General features: G+C 44.7%; 1 long non-coding RNA gene across 3 annotated transcripts in view; it reads left to right on the forward strand.

Moving 5' to 3' along the window:
* The window catches only part of LOC124872590, an 80162-nt gene that overhangs the window by 19619 nt on the left and 44852 nt on the right, over window positions 1-15691 (forward strand). For 2 of the 3 annotated variants that reach the window (XR_007039327.1, XR_007039328.1), the window contains exons 1-3: window positions 2061-2460; window positions 3629-3774; window positions 3867-3956. This is a non-coding gene — a long non-coding RNA (uncharacterized LOC124872590). Of the gene's footprint in view, window positions 1-2060; window positions 2461-3628; window positions 3775-3866; window positions 3957-15691 lie in introns of those variants that run through there. The other variant, XR_007039329.1, reaches the window with a different exon arrangement.

Consider the following 15691-nt stretch of genomic DNA (forward strand, 5'->3'; position numbering starts at 1 on the left):
AAAACAAAAAAAACAAAAACGGACCGAGAGGGCATCCTTGGGGACTCCTCTTGCAATTGGGAAGGAATCGGATCGACGCCTATTTGTTATGACAGCAGCTGTAGGTGAATGATATATAGTTTGGATCCATTTAAGAAAGTCTCCTCCTAAATAAAATTTCCCCAGCACAGTAAACAGATAATCCCCCTCGACCCTATCAAATATCAAAGAGAAGGCCAGGACCCTCTGTTTGTGTTGGGAGGTAGACTGTATAGTATTCAAAAGTGTTCTGACATTGCTGGTTGAGTAGCGTCCGTAAACAAAGCCTGTCTGGTCTGGATTTATTAGTGAAGGTAATAATTTCTCCAGGCACCTAGCTAACATTTTTGGCAAACGTTTACGGTCAACAGAAATTAGACTGATCCGTCTATAAGATCCACACAGATTAGCAGGAATAAACTTTTTCACAATAACCGAGATATTAGCAGTACATAATGTGGGGGGGGGGACTGCCCCTATTAAAGGAATCCAAATACATGTCTGTAAGTGGATCATTCAGAACCTGAAAGAAAGTTTTTTAAAACTCAGGGCCAAAACCGTCTGGTCCTGGAGCTTTGCCTGTCTTGAGAGTACGTATGGCCTCAAAGACTTCCTCCGTTTGATACAGACGGTACATTTATATCACTAAGAGATTTGTGTTTGGTGAAGAAAACTGGCGCCTTCACTTTTCTGGTTAGAAGTTGGTTTAAGGCAGAATGAGCTGCATCTAACTGTCTTACCAGAGAGCTGCTGGGAGATTTCCTAAATTGACCCTGCAGCCTATCAGTTGTCCTCTCTGGATCCAGCTGTCTATTGAGGGCATCTTTCTTCTGTGCTGATGTATAAGATATAATTACTCCAGGTATATAGACTTTGCCAGCTTCCCACAATATATAAGGATCAATATCTGGGGGTTTTATTTATAGACATGAACTGCTGCCGCTCTGATGTAATATGCTCAATGGCAGACTGATAACTTAACCAGGTAGTGTCGAACCTTCAGTATCTGTAGGCTGTGTCTCCATATGGGGGTGAAATAGTTACACTGGTAGGGGATTGATTAGAAAGAAATTTGGTGCCAATTGCATAGTTTAGTATTCTGCTCAAAACCATTCTCGAGAATAAAAAGTTTAAAACGTTTATCCTGGAAAAGGATCTATGAGGGTGTGAAAAGTAATCCTTATCTAGGGGAAGATGATGTATCAATATTTGGGTTATTATAGTCACCACCGAGCAATAAGTATGAAGATGAAAATGAAGCCACTTTGTAGACACTTTGTAGAGTGTAGTATGAACACTCAGTTATCCCTGTTTAGCATTCATAGTTAGCCATTTTGGCTCAAAAAGTCCTCAGGTTCCTGTGGGCTGTTAAAGGAGAAGCACAGGCTGGCCGGGTAGCGCATCCGGAACTGTAATCCTCTTTGGATAAGGCGTCCACAGACTGCGCTGAATTGGCATCGGGCATCCCTCACCTGAACTGACATGTCCTGAAGATTTTAGATCATGTCACCCTGATAGATGATTTCACCTTGCTCCCGAGCCGCTACCAGAATTCTTTGTTTGTCATAAAAGTTGTGCAGCTTGATGATATGTGGCCGAATATAATTTTTCTTTGCCGGGCCCAGGGCTCTGTGTGCCCGGTCAATTTTGACTGAGCCTCACTTGGTCTCCAAACCCAGCATCTTTGGGAGCCATGACTCAAACAACTCAATGGCCCGGTTCCCCTCGCAATATTCCTAAAGGCATTTGATTCGTATGTTATCTCTGTGGCTCCTGTTTTTGCTGTCCTCAGCTCCGTCACTTAGAATTTTCACTCTTTTTTTCAAGATCTGCAATTGCTCATTCTCCATAGTGATTGTGCGATTCTTGCCGTCGGAAATAAGATTCTTAGTCTGTCATATCCACGGTGGTTGTGTGCAGGCTGGGTCAGTCTGTGTGTTTGTGCTGTGTTTTTCCTCCTACTCAGGGTGTGACCAGCAGGTGCTGCTGGTCACACCCTGAGTAGGGACCAGAGGGAGTCGTCAGCTTGTTGTCTCACAAAGCGTGGTAAACAGCTTGACCTCTGCTGCAGTCCTGTGTTCTACTATTTCTTTGATCATCTTGTTTTTCTTCTGTGCCTCATAGGAAGTGATTTTACTGGAGTTTCTGTGGACTTTATGTCATGTTCAGAAGAACATGGGAATTCAAGCCGTGAGTCTCTTATGTACCTCCTTCCTGGACCCAGGTGTCTAGAAATAACTTTCTCTCAACTTCTGAGAACCATCCACCTGCCTGTCCACCCTACCATGGATCATCGTCCCTCCATGGCATCCACTGAATGGAGTAAAGCACAAAGTCAAAAGAACGAGGAAATACTTTTCCCCGCTGCTGCACCCTCCTGCCAACCTCAGCCATCGTGGTAAAGACTTATTCCTCCCTAACCTGGCTAAGAGCTCATTTTCTGTAAGTCTAACCGTGACGGACTTTAGTATTATTAATCCACCTTTACTCAAATGCTCTCTAAGCCTCTCTTCTTCTCCTTCAGTGAGATCCCAATCCTGCCCGCTGACCCAGTCCGGATTCCAGAACGAACAGATGTTTGTGAATCAAATAAACTGTTAAAATGCTGCCTTGGTTCCCTAGTGATTGTGTTAATCAGAGTCTTAAAACAACCCATTATGACAGAGTCTCAGTTATTTGTATCGTGTTATCTGCCACATGGCTGCTCAATCTGTCCATAAGAGAGTGCAGTTCTGTAAGTTTCTGGTCCACAAGGGCACCAAACGTTTTATTGACAGTTTTGGAAACCGTTTTAGCCATGCTTTCCTCAAAGGATATGCTGTCAGCAATACCGTCCTCCATGTTGGCCTATATGCTAGTAGCATGCGATTTCTTCCCTTCTTGTCCCAAGGGTTAGCATTTCCTTTGGTTCCAGACATGTTCTCCAGTAAATGTGGTCAAAGAAGACCAGGCTTAATCCATTAGGATAATTGGTAGAAGAAGCAGGAGACCGGCGAAAGTGATCCTTGAATGTTAAATGACCTTTTGAAAAAGGACAACTTTGACACATCATAGAGGAAAATGTTTGTAAAGAACCACCATTTTACTTATATTGTTGCGTTTTAAGATAAAGAAAAACATTTCTCTTTTGCAAAAACAGGATGGATGCATTTTCCTCTTTGGGTTGCTGAGATTTGTGGACTATGATGTAAAAATAAAGGACAGTTTCCAACGTTATGACATGAAAAATAGATCTAAAACAGAAGTACTGGTGCTTTTAGTGTCACTGTCATATTGATAACCAGATGACTCTAATGCGAGTACAATTTACAGATTTATTAAAAACACCAGTTTCAGCTAATTGGTGCACTGAGAAAGAGAGAGAAAGTGAGTACAGATGGTTGTAGGTTGTGAGCCAATGGTTTGAACAGGTAAGAACTCCTACTTGTAAGTTCAGGTGGATTCTCCTAGAGAGGTGAGTAGTGTCACAGAGGCTGAGGTGGACAGGTAAGATTGTTTATTAGTGATGGCTGATTCTCCCTGATGTGAGTCAAAAATTAGTTGGAGGACAGACAGAGTTTCTGGAAATATAAAGTCTGGAGCTGAACCGAGCACTTCCCTTGGTTTGCAGATCTGAAGGAGGCTTTTGGTGAAGCTTCACAGAGAAGTAGTTCCAGCCAATTGCAAACCTGGACACGGACCATCGGTCAGGGAAAATCCTGGTCTGGGTTTTCAGGATATAAATCCCCTCTGGCAGAGAGGAGCACAAAAACTCAGGTAAGACACGGTCAGGAAAAAAAGAATTACAGGGCTTAGACTGCTGGTCTTATTACCACTCATGAGAGTTAACAATCTGACACCTCCTTTAGGGTTCCTGTTGCTTAAGAACTCTCACTTGATTGCTCCTGATGATCCATAGCTGTGTGGAAGCACCTGCCTGTCGCACCCTGTAGGAAAAGGTGAGAGAAAACGCACACAACATGACACTAACCTGTGCTCAGCTCTGTAACCTGACAGTCATTGTGTTGTGTTAAATGCAGTTATGCCATGAAATAACTGAATAACTGCTAAATATGCATTTAGTATCAAACCTATATTTAAAAACATTAGTTGGTTCACTATCATTTTTAAGCAGACCCCTGCACTAAACTAAATGATAAATTGGTCTTAGTCATTTAATAGTTGTGTAATAAGATAGAATGAATTAACAATGTTGATAATTTACTGGATAACAGCCATTAGCAACAGCTGCAGCACTGCCATTTCCAGCTATTGCAACTTAAGTGTTGGTTCTGAAGGTTACAGGACAGACTATTTACTGCTTTAGGTATGCTCACAGCATGTATTCATGTGTAAAACGGGTTTGTGGTGCATCTCTGAGCTAAAACTAGAACTGATCATCAGAGCTTAGGGGTGGTGTTATAGGGGTGCAGGAGCTGTGACAGATACTGCTTGGTTGTGCAATATAAAAAACTATTATCTTCTGATCCTGGACCAGATCATTGGATTACTGGTCCTAGACTGTGAAGATAATTTACTTCTGGTCCTTAACCGGATGTCTAAGTTAACTATTACAGTCCTAGACTTTGTGTATCTATGCAGAGAGGAAGAATTTGATATAAAAGTGTATGCAATCACAGGATTTCTCACTCATTAAAAGTAACAAGGCTGATATAATCAACAGATGGTTAAAACATTAAAATGGAGGGTGTTAATCTAAGTCTATCTGTGGAAGGAACAGCATGGTGCTGTAAACGGCACCATACGCAGAGAACATCTGCTGTGAGGCCCAATTCCCTCTCCTTCACCAAGCACCAAGCACACAATAAACAACAAAAATGAAAGAAAATACTTGTACTCGTTGTCTTCCGCTTATCCGGGACCAGGTTGCGGGGGCAGCAGACTCAGCAGAGTCCAGACGCCCAGACATCCCTCTCTTCAGACACCTCCTCCAGTTCCTCCAGGGGGAGCCCAAGGCGTTCCCAGGCCACCCGAGAGACATAGTCCCTCCAGCGTGTCCTGGGCCTCCTCCCGGTGGGACGTGCCTGGAACACCTCCCGAGGAAGGCGTCCAGGAGGCATCCGGTATAGATGCCCGAGCTACTCTGAGCCCCTCACGGATGGCCGAGCTCCTCACCCTATCTCTAAGGGAGTGCCCGGCCACCCTACGGAGGAAGCTCATTTCAGCCGCTTGTATCCGTGATCTCGTTCTTTCGGTCATGACCCAAAGTTCATGGCCATAGGTGAGGGTAGGAACGTAGACCGACCAGTAAATTGAGAGCTTTGCTTTTCGGCTCAGCTCTCTCTTCACCACAATGGACCGGCACAGCGCCCCCATTACTGTGGCAGCCGCACCAATCCGTCTGTCGATCTCCCGCTCCATTCTTCCCTCACTCGTGAACAAGACTCCGAGATACTTAAACTCCTCCACTTGAGGCGGGAACTCCCCTCCAACCTGAAGAGGACAAGCCACCTTTTTCCGGTCGAGTACCATGGCCTCGGACTTGGAGGAGCTGATCCTCATCCCAGCCGCTTCACACTCGGCTGCGAACCGCCACAGCGCATGCTGTAGGTCTTGGCTAGAGGGGGCCAGCAGGACCACGTCATCCGCAAAAAGAAGAGACGAAATCCACTGGTCCCCAAACCAGACCTCCTCCGGCCCTTGGCTGCGTCTAGAAATCCTGTCCATAAAAGTTATGAACAGGACCGGCGACAAAGGGCAGCCCTGCCGGAGTCCAACATGCACTGGGAACAGGTCCGACTTAGTGCCGGCAATGCGGACCAAACTCCTGTTCCGCTCGTACAGGGACCGGATGGCCCCTAATAAAGGGCCCCCGATTCCATACTCCTGGAGCACCCCCCACAGGGCATCACGAGGGACACAGTCGAATGCCTTCTCCAGGTCCACAAAACACATGTGAACCGGTTGGGCAAACACCCATGAACCCTCGAGCACCCTGTAGAGGGTATAGAGCTGGTCCAGTGTTCCATGGCCGGGACGAAAACCACACTGCTCCTCCTGAAGCCGAGGTTCGACTATCGGCCGGACTCTCCTCTCCAATACCCTGGCGTAGGCCTTACCAGGGAGGCTGAGGAGTGTGATCCCCCTGTAGTTGGAACACACCCTCTGGTCACCCTTCTTATAAAGGGGGACCACCACCCCAGTCTGCCAGTCCAGAGGCACTGTCCCTGACCGCCACGCAATGTTGAAGAGGCGTGTCAACCATGACAGCCCTACAACATCCAGAGACTTCAGGTACTCAGGGTGGATCTCATCCACCCCCGAAGCCTTGCCACCGCGGAGCTTTTTAACCACCTCGGTGACTTCAGCCTGGGTGATGAAAGAGTCCAGCCCCGAGTCCCCAGCCTCTGTTTCCACCACGGAATGCGTGATGGCACGATTGAGGAGATCCTCGAAGTACTCCTTCCATCGCCCGATAATGTCCTCAGTCGAGGTCAGCAGTCTCCCGCCCCCACTATAAACAGTGTTGGCGAAGCACTGCTTCCCCCTCCTGAGGCGCCGGACGGTTTGCCAGAATCGCTTCGAGGCCAACCGGTAGTCCTTCTCCATGGCCTCACCGAACTCTTCCCAGGCCCGAGTTTTTGCCTCTGCCACAGCCCGGGCCGCAGCACGCTTGGCTTCACGGTACCCGTCAGCCACCTCAGGAGTCCCACAAGCCAACCACAGCCGATAGGACTCCTTCTTCAGCTTAACAGCGTCCCTTACTGCCAGTGTCCACCACCGGGTTCTGGGATTGCCGCCACGACAGGCACTGCAGACCTTATGGCCGCAGCTACGGGCAGCAGCATCGACAATAGATGCGGAGAACATGGTCCACTCGGACTCTATGTCTCCAACATCCCCCGGGATCTGGTCGAAGCTCTCCCGGAAGTGGGAGTTGAATACATCCCTGGCCGAGGGCTCCGCCAGGCGTTCCCAGCAGACCCCCAATATGTGCTTGGGCCTGCCAAGTCTTTCTGGCTTTCTCCTCCTCCAGCGGATCCAACTCACCACCAGGTGATGATCAGTGGACAGCTCAGCCCCTCTCTTCACCCGAGTGTCCAAAACATGTGGCCGAAGGTCTGATGATACGACAACAAAGTCGATCATCGACCTCCTGCCTAGGGTGTCCTGGTGCCAAGTGCACTGATGGACACCCTTATGTTTGAACATGGTGTTCGTTATGGACAATCCGTGACTAGCACAGAAGTCCAATAACAAAACACCACTCGGATTCAGATCGGGGAGGCTATTCCTCCCGATCACGCCTCTCCAGGTGTCACTGTCGTACCCCACGTGGGCGTTGAAGTCCCCCAGCAGAATAATGGAGTCCCCGGGAGGGGCACTATCCAGCACCCCCGACAGGGACGCCAAGAAGGCCGGGTACTCTGCACTACCGCTCGGCCCGTAGGCTGAAATGATAGTCAGAGACCTCTCCCCAACCAGAAGGCGCAGGGATACGACCCTCTCATCCACTGGGGTAAACCCCAACACGAGACGGCTGAGCTGGGGGACAACAAGCAAACCCACACCAGCCCGCCGCCTCTCCCCGTGGGCCACTCCAGAGTAGAAGAGAGTCCAACCCCTCTTAAGGAGATGGGTTCCAGAGCCCACGCTGTGCGTGGAGGCGAGCCCGACTATTTCTAGTCGATATCTCTCGACCTCCCGCACAAGCTCAGGCTCCTTCCCCCCCAGCAAGGTGACATTCCACGTCCCTAGAGCCAGCCTAAGCATCCCGGGATAGGGCCGCTGAGGTCTCCACCTTCGCCCGCCACCCAATCTTTGCACCGGTCCCTCACGGTTCCCCCTGCAGGTGGTGGACCCATGACGTTTTCTAATACTCCAGGTTGTATGACCTCATATCTGGTGTTATATTCATGCATCTAAAGACTCACTCATCCAAACACCCAAGTCGCTGTGGATTCTTTGATGGAGAGATAAAGAGCTGGACTGATATCCTGCCTGAATGCTGAGATCCAGAGAGCAGGACATGGACATTCCCAATCGATCCAGGTGGATGAAATCCGTTGTATTGCTATCTGTGAAAGTGAACATGAGCATATCTTAGAAGAGAGAATTTACTTTCTTTTTATTTCCCTTAGACAAAACAGCAATTAGATTAAGTGGAGATCTAAAGATGTCTGCAAAACCATTAGAATTTAATGAGCAAAATACTGAGATTGCTGAGTATTCATTAAGAGACAGTCCTTTTTACTCTAATCAGCAGAAGACGTTTACCGGTATTTGTTCTTTGTTGCGTTTTTTATGTTAGTTGATATGTCTGTGTATTACTTACTGTATATTTATGATTAGTAAATAGGTGAATGTCACCTGTCACAGGCAGTATTATGCAAAAACCTTGTATCTGCACTTTTTGATTTCTTGTGAGAAGCAACTTGATGACCCTTCACATCTCTTTGAGATGCCATCGATAAATATTTATTGAAGAGTTTCAAAAATATACTTTTTTTCAAAAAGAAGCATTTGATCAAACTGGGTGAATTCACACTTACAAGAAAAAGGTTTCTTTGCCATTTCCTGAAGGTAAAGTTTTTGGAGATGAACATTTTAATAATAGATTTATACTTTGAGTCTGGTTCTTCTTTTTCAATAGCTCAATTTTCTGGTCTTTTAAAATGTGTGATTGAAATCGTTCCCTGGGAAAGAATCAATCTTAGATTAAGAAATAGACTGTAGATTTATTGATAAATGTAAAATTGTATAATTTTACATTTATCAGCAACAACAACAACAGTTGTAAAAGTTCATTATACACTGCAATAAAAAACAGTCAAGCAGAAAATATATTTTTAAAAAGCATGAACATAAATATAGTAAATAAAAAAATAATTAAAATAAATGTAAGTGTAATCATTTTTCATAAGAACTAGAGATATAATTCACTTTATTAGGATTAATTAGGTATGAATTTCTAAAAGTGAGCTAGAAGCCAAATCAAAAAGAGTTCCAATAACATCAGTGCTCTCTACTGCCCTCAGGTGTTCAGGAAGGGTGTTCCACAGGTGAGATCAGTGGTGAGAAAATGTTTCCTCACTGCCGGCTTTTGTTCTTAGTTTGGTTTTTCTCAAACACCGTTTTTTCCACAAACCTGAGCGATCTGAATGGTCTACAGGTCCTTCTCAAAATATTAGCATATTGTGATAAAGTTCATTATTTTCCATAATGTAATGATGAAAATTTAACATTCATATATTTTAGATTCATTGCACACTAACTGAAATATTTCAGGTCTTTTATTGTCTTAATACGGATGATTTTGGCATACAGCTCATGAAAACCCAAAATTCCTATCTCACAAAATTAGCATATCATTAAAAGGGTCTCTAAACGAGCTATGAACCTAATCATCTGAATCAACGAGTTAACTCTAAACACCTGCAAAAGATTCCTGAGGCCTTTAAAACTCCCAGCCTGGTTCATCACTCAAAACCCCAATCATGGGTAAGACTGCCGACCTGACTGCTGTCCAGAAGGCCACTATTGACACCCTCAAGCAAGAGGGTAAGACACAGAAAGACATTTCTGAATGAATAGGCTGTTCCCAGAGTGCTGTATCAAGGCACCTCAGTGGGAAGTCTGTGGGACGGAAAAAGTGTGGCAGAAAACGCTGCACAACGAGAAGAGGTGACCGGACCCTGAGGAAGATTGTGGAGAAGGGCCGATTCCAGACCTTGGGGGACCTGCGGAAGCAGTGGACTGAGTCTGGAGTAGAAACATCCAGAGCCACCGTGCACAGGCGTGTGCAGGAAATGGGCTACAGGTGCCTCATTCCCCAGACCTGGGCTTCAGAGAAGCAGCACTGGACTGTTGCTCAGTGGTCCAAAGAACTTTTTTCGGATGAAAGCAAGTTCTGCATGTCATTCGGAAATCAAGGTGCCAGAGTCTGGAGGAAGACTGGGGAGAAGGAAATGCCAAAATGCCAGAAGTCCAGTGTCAAGTACCCACAGTCAGTGATGGTCTGGGGTGCCGTGTCAGCTGCTGGTGTTGGTCCACTGTGTTTTATCAAGGGCAGGGTCAATGCAGCTAGCTATCAGGAGATTTTGGAGCACTTCATGCTTCCATCTGCTGAAAAGCTTTATGGAGATGAAGATTTCATTTTTCAGCACGACCTGGCACCTGCTCACAGTGCCAAAACCACTGGTAAATGGTTTACTGACCATGGTATCACTGTGCTCAATTGGCCTGCCAACTCTCCTGACCTGAACCCCATAGAGAATCTGTGGGATATTGTGAAGAGAACGTTGAGAGACTCAAGACCCAACACTCTGGATGAGCTAAAGGCCGCTATCGAAGCATCCTGGGCCTCCATAAGACCTCAGCAGTGCCACAGGCTGATTGCCTCCATGCCACGCCGCATTGAAGCAGTAATTTCTGCAAAAGGATTCCCGACCAAGTATTGAGTGCATAACTGTACATGATTATTTGAAGGTTGACGTTTTTTGTATTAAAAACACTTTTCTTTTATTGGTCGGATGAAATATGCTAATTTTGTGAGATAGGAATTTTGGGTTTTCATGAGCTGTATGCCAAAATCATCCGTATTAAGACAATAAAATACCTGAAATATTTCAGTTAGTGTGCAATGAATCTAAAATATATGAATGTTAAATTTTCATCATGACATTATGGAAAATAATGAACTTTATCACAATATGCTAATATTTTGAGAAGGACCTGTAAGTGATAAAAGTAGATCTGATAAGAAACTGGGACTAAGACCATTAGGGATTTAAAAGTCATTAAATGTAACTGAGGCCTTCACAGAACGGTTAAATTACACTGAGAAGAACTGTATTTACTAACGACGTGACCTTTGAGGGTAACACTTGATTACTTCCACTACCATAGTCGTCAAAAATGTAATAGCTCTTACAGGAGGGCTTCTTTTGATTTAATCACTTGAAAACTTATTCCCGCTTCCTATCACATTAGTCATTTGTTAAATGGTTGTTTCTGGAATGTGAGGTCTATCACCAAGAAGTCACGGTGGCGCAGTTGGAAGCACTGTTGCCTTGCAGCAAGAAGGTCCTGGGTTCAATTCCCAACCAGGGGTCTTTCTGCATTGCAGTTTGCATGTTCTCCCCATGCATGCGTGGGTTCTCACCGGGTACTCTGGCTTCCTCCCACAGTCCAAAGACATGCCTGTTAGGTTAATTGGTCACTCTAAATTGCCCTTAGGTGTGTGCTTGGTTGTTTGTGTGTTGCCCTGTGATGGACTGGTGACCTGTCCAGGGTGTACCCTGCCTCTCACCCATAGACTGCTGGAGATAGGCACCAGCTCCCCTGTGACCCACTATGGAATAAGTGGTAGAAAATGACTGACTGATTTTATTTCCTTAAATAATGTGGATTTTATCCTTTTAATTGAGACGGGTTTATATTGATGGCCCTGTACTTGAGGCTTGGCTCCTCCTGGTTAATCTTTTCTGAGTTCTCCAAGACTTTTTGGTTGAGGTGGGCGTGGGGAGGGTGGGGGGTTGCTGTTATTTTTAAATATGACAAATAATGTACCCCTATCTCTATAGGCAGTTTAAATGCCTTTGAGCTTTCAAGTTTTTATATCTCCAACTCTTCTGTTCTCATTGCTTTATTATTTTTCCCGCCTGGTCCAAACATAACTTTTTAACTGAATCTGGTAATCTTATCTCCATCAATACTGTTAACTATTAGAAAGCTATTTTACTAGGTGACTTCAACAATTCACATTGCTGATCAGGAGGATAGCTTTGCATCTGACTTTCTTGATCTTATTCATACATTTGACTGTAATCCACATGTCTCTGGTCTATGAAGGTATTCATTCTCTTGATTTAATTTTCACATTTCGCCTCAGTCTAGTTAATGTTTCTATCAATATGCATTTCTCTGACAGTGGTGCCATTTTATTTAGTTTTTCTTTAGTTCTGGAAATCATAAACAAGCAAGGCCCTCATTGTTTCAGACCTATCACATCTCACAGCATGTTTATGAAATCTATCAAGGTTACTGTGGAGATACAGGGGTCGGACAATGAAACTGAAACACCTGTCATTTTAGTGTGGGAGATTTCATGGCTAAATTGGACCAGCCTGGTAGCCAGTCTTCATTGATTGCACATTGCACCAGTAAGAGCAGAGTGTGAAGGTTCAATTAGCAGGGTAAGAGCACAGTTTTACTCAAAATATTGAAATGCACACAACATTATGGGTGACATACCAGAGTTCAAAAGAGGACAAATTGTTGGTGCACGTCTTGCTGGCGCATCTGTGACCAAGACAGCAAGTCTTTGGGATGTATCAAGAGCCACGGTATCCAGGGTAATGTCAGCATACCACCAAGAAGGACGAACCACATCCAACAGGATTAACTGTGGACGCAAGAGGAAGCTGTCTGAAAGGGATGTTCTGGTGCTAACACGGATTGTATCCAAAAAACATAAAACCATAGCTGCCCAAATCACGGCAGAATTAAATGTGCACCTCAACTCTCCTGTTTCCACCAGAACTGTCCGTCAGGAGCTCCACAGGGTCAATATACACGGCCGGGCTACTATAGCCAAACCTTTGGTCACTCATGCCAATGCCAAACGTCGGTTTCAATGGTGCAAGGAGCGCAAATCTTGGGCTGTGGACAATGTGAAACATGTATTGTTCTCTGATGAGTCCACCTTTACTGTTTTCCCCACATCCGGGAGAGTTACGGTGTGGAGAAGCCCCAAAGAAGCGTACCACCCAGACTGTTGCATGCCCAGAGTGAAGCATGGGGGTGGATCAGTGATGGTTTGGGCTGCCATATCATGGCATTCCCACCAGTCACCAGATCTAAATATTATTGAGTCACTTTGGGGTGTTTTGGAGGAGCGAGTCAGGAAACGTTTTCCTCCACCAGGATCACGTAGTGACCTGGCCACTATCCTGCAAGAAGAATGGCTTAAAATCCCTCTGACCACTGTGCAGGACTTGTATATGTCATTCCCAAGACGAATTGATGCTGTATTGGCAGCAAAAGGAGGCCCTACACCATACTAATAAATTATTGTGGTCTAAAACCAGGTGTTTCAGTTTCATTGTCCAACCCCTGTATATTATGTGTGTGCATCATTATTATTACTATGTTCATAACCAGTGTGGGAAATAAAATGTGTAACATGTGTTAGTATAAGACATTGTGTATTGTGTGGTCTGCAAAAGTATTTCTCTCAGGAGAGGTGAAGTGGAAAATTACTGAAGAACTGCAGGAGTGTGTGAAAAATAGAGATAGTACAACTGACTGACTTACTCCCTTCTCATGTAAGTAGAAAACATGGTGCAGGTGCAGGACAATGACTGTGTAAATATGGTAAGCCGGAACAGTGTGTACGTGACTACATGTGAGAAAATATTGTAATCAAGGGCGCTGCCCAGTTTTTGTGTGTGTTTTAATAAAAGAAATGAGCCCAGTGAGAGAGCCTCAGAAGACATCTCGGTGTGAGCTCTTCCCCATGTCCAGGTATTTGGATGACATACAGCTGTCTCCGTGTGATTTATTCTAATGTGTTGTGAATTCCTCCAGGTTATGGTGAATAAACGAACGCGCAGAAGGCCACTTTAAAGGGGTACTTCAACATTATCCACACCATCAACAGTCAAATTCATCTCATTCTTCAGACGATCTGACCACAGAATCTTTTAGCTGATGATTCCCAGATTTATTTGATTCAGACCTTTTTAAGACCATCAGCAAAACAGCCACTTTTAATGTTACATAACCTTTTCAAATATTGTCAAAATCTGTCTGTGTTTTGTGCTTTGAGTTTGGATCTGTTTACTTTCTCTGGACAGCCAGGTTCTTCTCTTGCTTTATTTCTGTTCATTCAGGTTTATTAGATTCTTTCTGTTTATTTTGTTACTCCTTGGATTCCTATGTTAGATGTGTTCGTTTATAGTGCATCTTAGATCTGGTCCCCTTTGTTAATGTTCTATAGTTTAGTCATTGCTTACTTAGATGTTTTTCTGTTACCTCCAGGTACTCTTTGCTCATCTGTGTTAATTAGTCCTTCTCCCCAATTATTCTTTAGGCTCCCTTGTCAGCACCTGTTTCCTATCCCCACTGATTAGTGCCTCTCTCAGTTCCTTGGTTCATACTCCACCTCACCTCAGTATTTTAACTCTCAGGTTTTTGTTGTTTGTTACGGGTCCCTCCCGTGTTGCACCCTGAATGATCTTGCTCCATCATATATTTCTCACATTCTTACCTCTTCCATCCCTTCTCACAGTATTAGATCCTCTAATCCGGTAATTTAAACCACAGCCCTGAGGCACACTAGACCCAGTTGAAAGCCCTTTTATGAGTGTTGGCCAAAAGAAAGCAAAGACGGTGAGGTCAAGGCAATACAGCAAAAGCTATATTGCATTCGAATTTACTTTTATCGGGGATGAAGTGGCCTGATTCCGTTGTGCTTGGTGTGTGGCAAAAAGCTATCCAACAGTGCCATGGTGCCAAGCAAGCTTTAACGGCATCTCCAAAAAAACACCCATCACTTCAGAACAAACCAACTGACTATAATGTTCGCCTATGTGAAAACATGGAGAAACAGGCAACCTTCATGAGAAAACCACAAAGGTGAATGGGAAAGCCCTGAAAGCCAGCTACCTTGTTGCTGAACTCATAGCTAAATCAAAAAAGTCCCACACAGTGGCAGAGCCTTTCATACTGCCTGCCTGCAAAGCCATTGTAAATGAGATGGTTCAGTTAAAGACAGAGCTGAAGTCCCTCTCTCAGATAACACAATTGCCAGATGTATTGATGACATGTCTGCAGACATTGAAACGGTTGTTCTAGAAAAAATACGCATCATTGGGAAATTTGCTTTGCATCTTCATGAGTCTACTGATATTAGTGGACATTTGGCCAATGTGTGTTTTGTGGATGGAGATGCCATAAAGGAAAACTTCCTATTTTGCAAGGCACTGCCAAAAAAAAAAAAACGGAGAGGACATTTTTCGGGTCACATTGGAATATCTTGACCGAGGAGGACCTGCGTGGCAAAACTGCATAAGTATTTGCACTGATGGAGCCGCAGCCATGGTTGGACACACCAAAGGCTTCGTTAGCAGAGTGAAGGAAAAACCCATATTATTATGTATCGTTTTTTGCACCACGAGGCCTTCGTAGCCAAGACTTTACCAGCAGAACTAGTTCCTGTGTTTTATGATGTTGTGCTCATTGTGAACTTTGAATCCTTATGTAAGGAAATGGGAGCGGAGCATAAAGCCTTATTGCTCCATATTGAGGTCAAGGCAAGGTGCTTCACCACGTGTATGAGCTGCGGGAGGACCTTAAAGTGTTTTTTACAAACAAGAGGTCGGATTACTCAATTTGCCTTACAAGTGATGAATGGTGTGCAAAGCTGGCATATCTGGCAGATAAATTTCATCATCTGAATGAACTGAACACAGGAATGCTTGGCAGAAATGAAAACCTGCTTACAAGCACAGATAAAATAACTGGGTTTCATTTGAAGGTGCAAGTCTGGCAACAACATGTGCAAAGTGCCAACCTACGGATGATCCCCCTCCTGAGAAACAGAAAGATGTCAACATTGCTGCACTGTTTGAGGTAATAGCTAAAGGTCTGGTAATCTACCTTTGGACAGTTTTTGGTTAAATGGTACCAAAGAGTTCCCCTTTCTGGGCAAAAAAGCTGTTTTGATGTT

The sequence above is a fragment of the Girardinichthys multiradiatus genome, chromosome 8 (genome assembly GCF_021462225.1).
Source record: "Girardinichthys multiradiatus isolate DD_20200921_A chromosome 8, DD_fGirMul_XY1, whole genome shotgun sequence".
Classification (NCBI taxonomy): Eukaryota; Metazoa; Chordata; class Actinopteri; order Cyprinodontiformes; family Goodeidae; genus Girardinichthys; species Girardinichthys multiradiatus.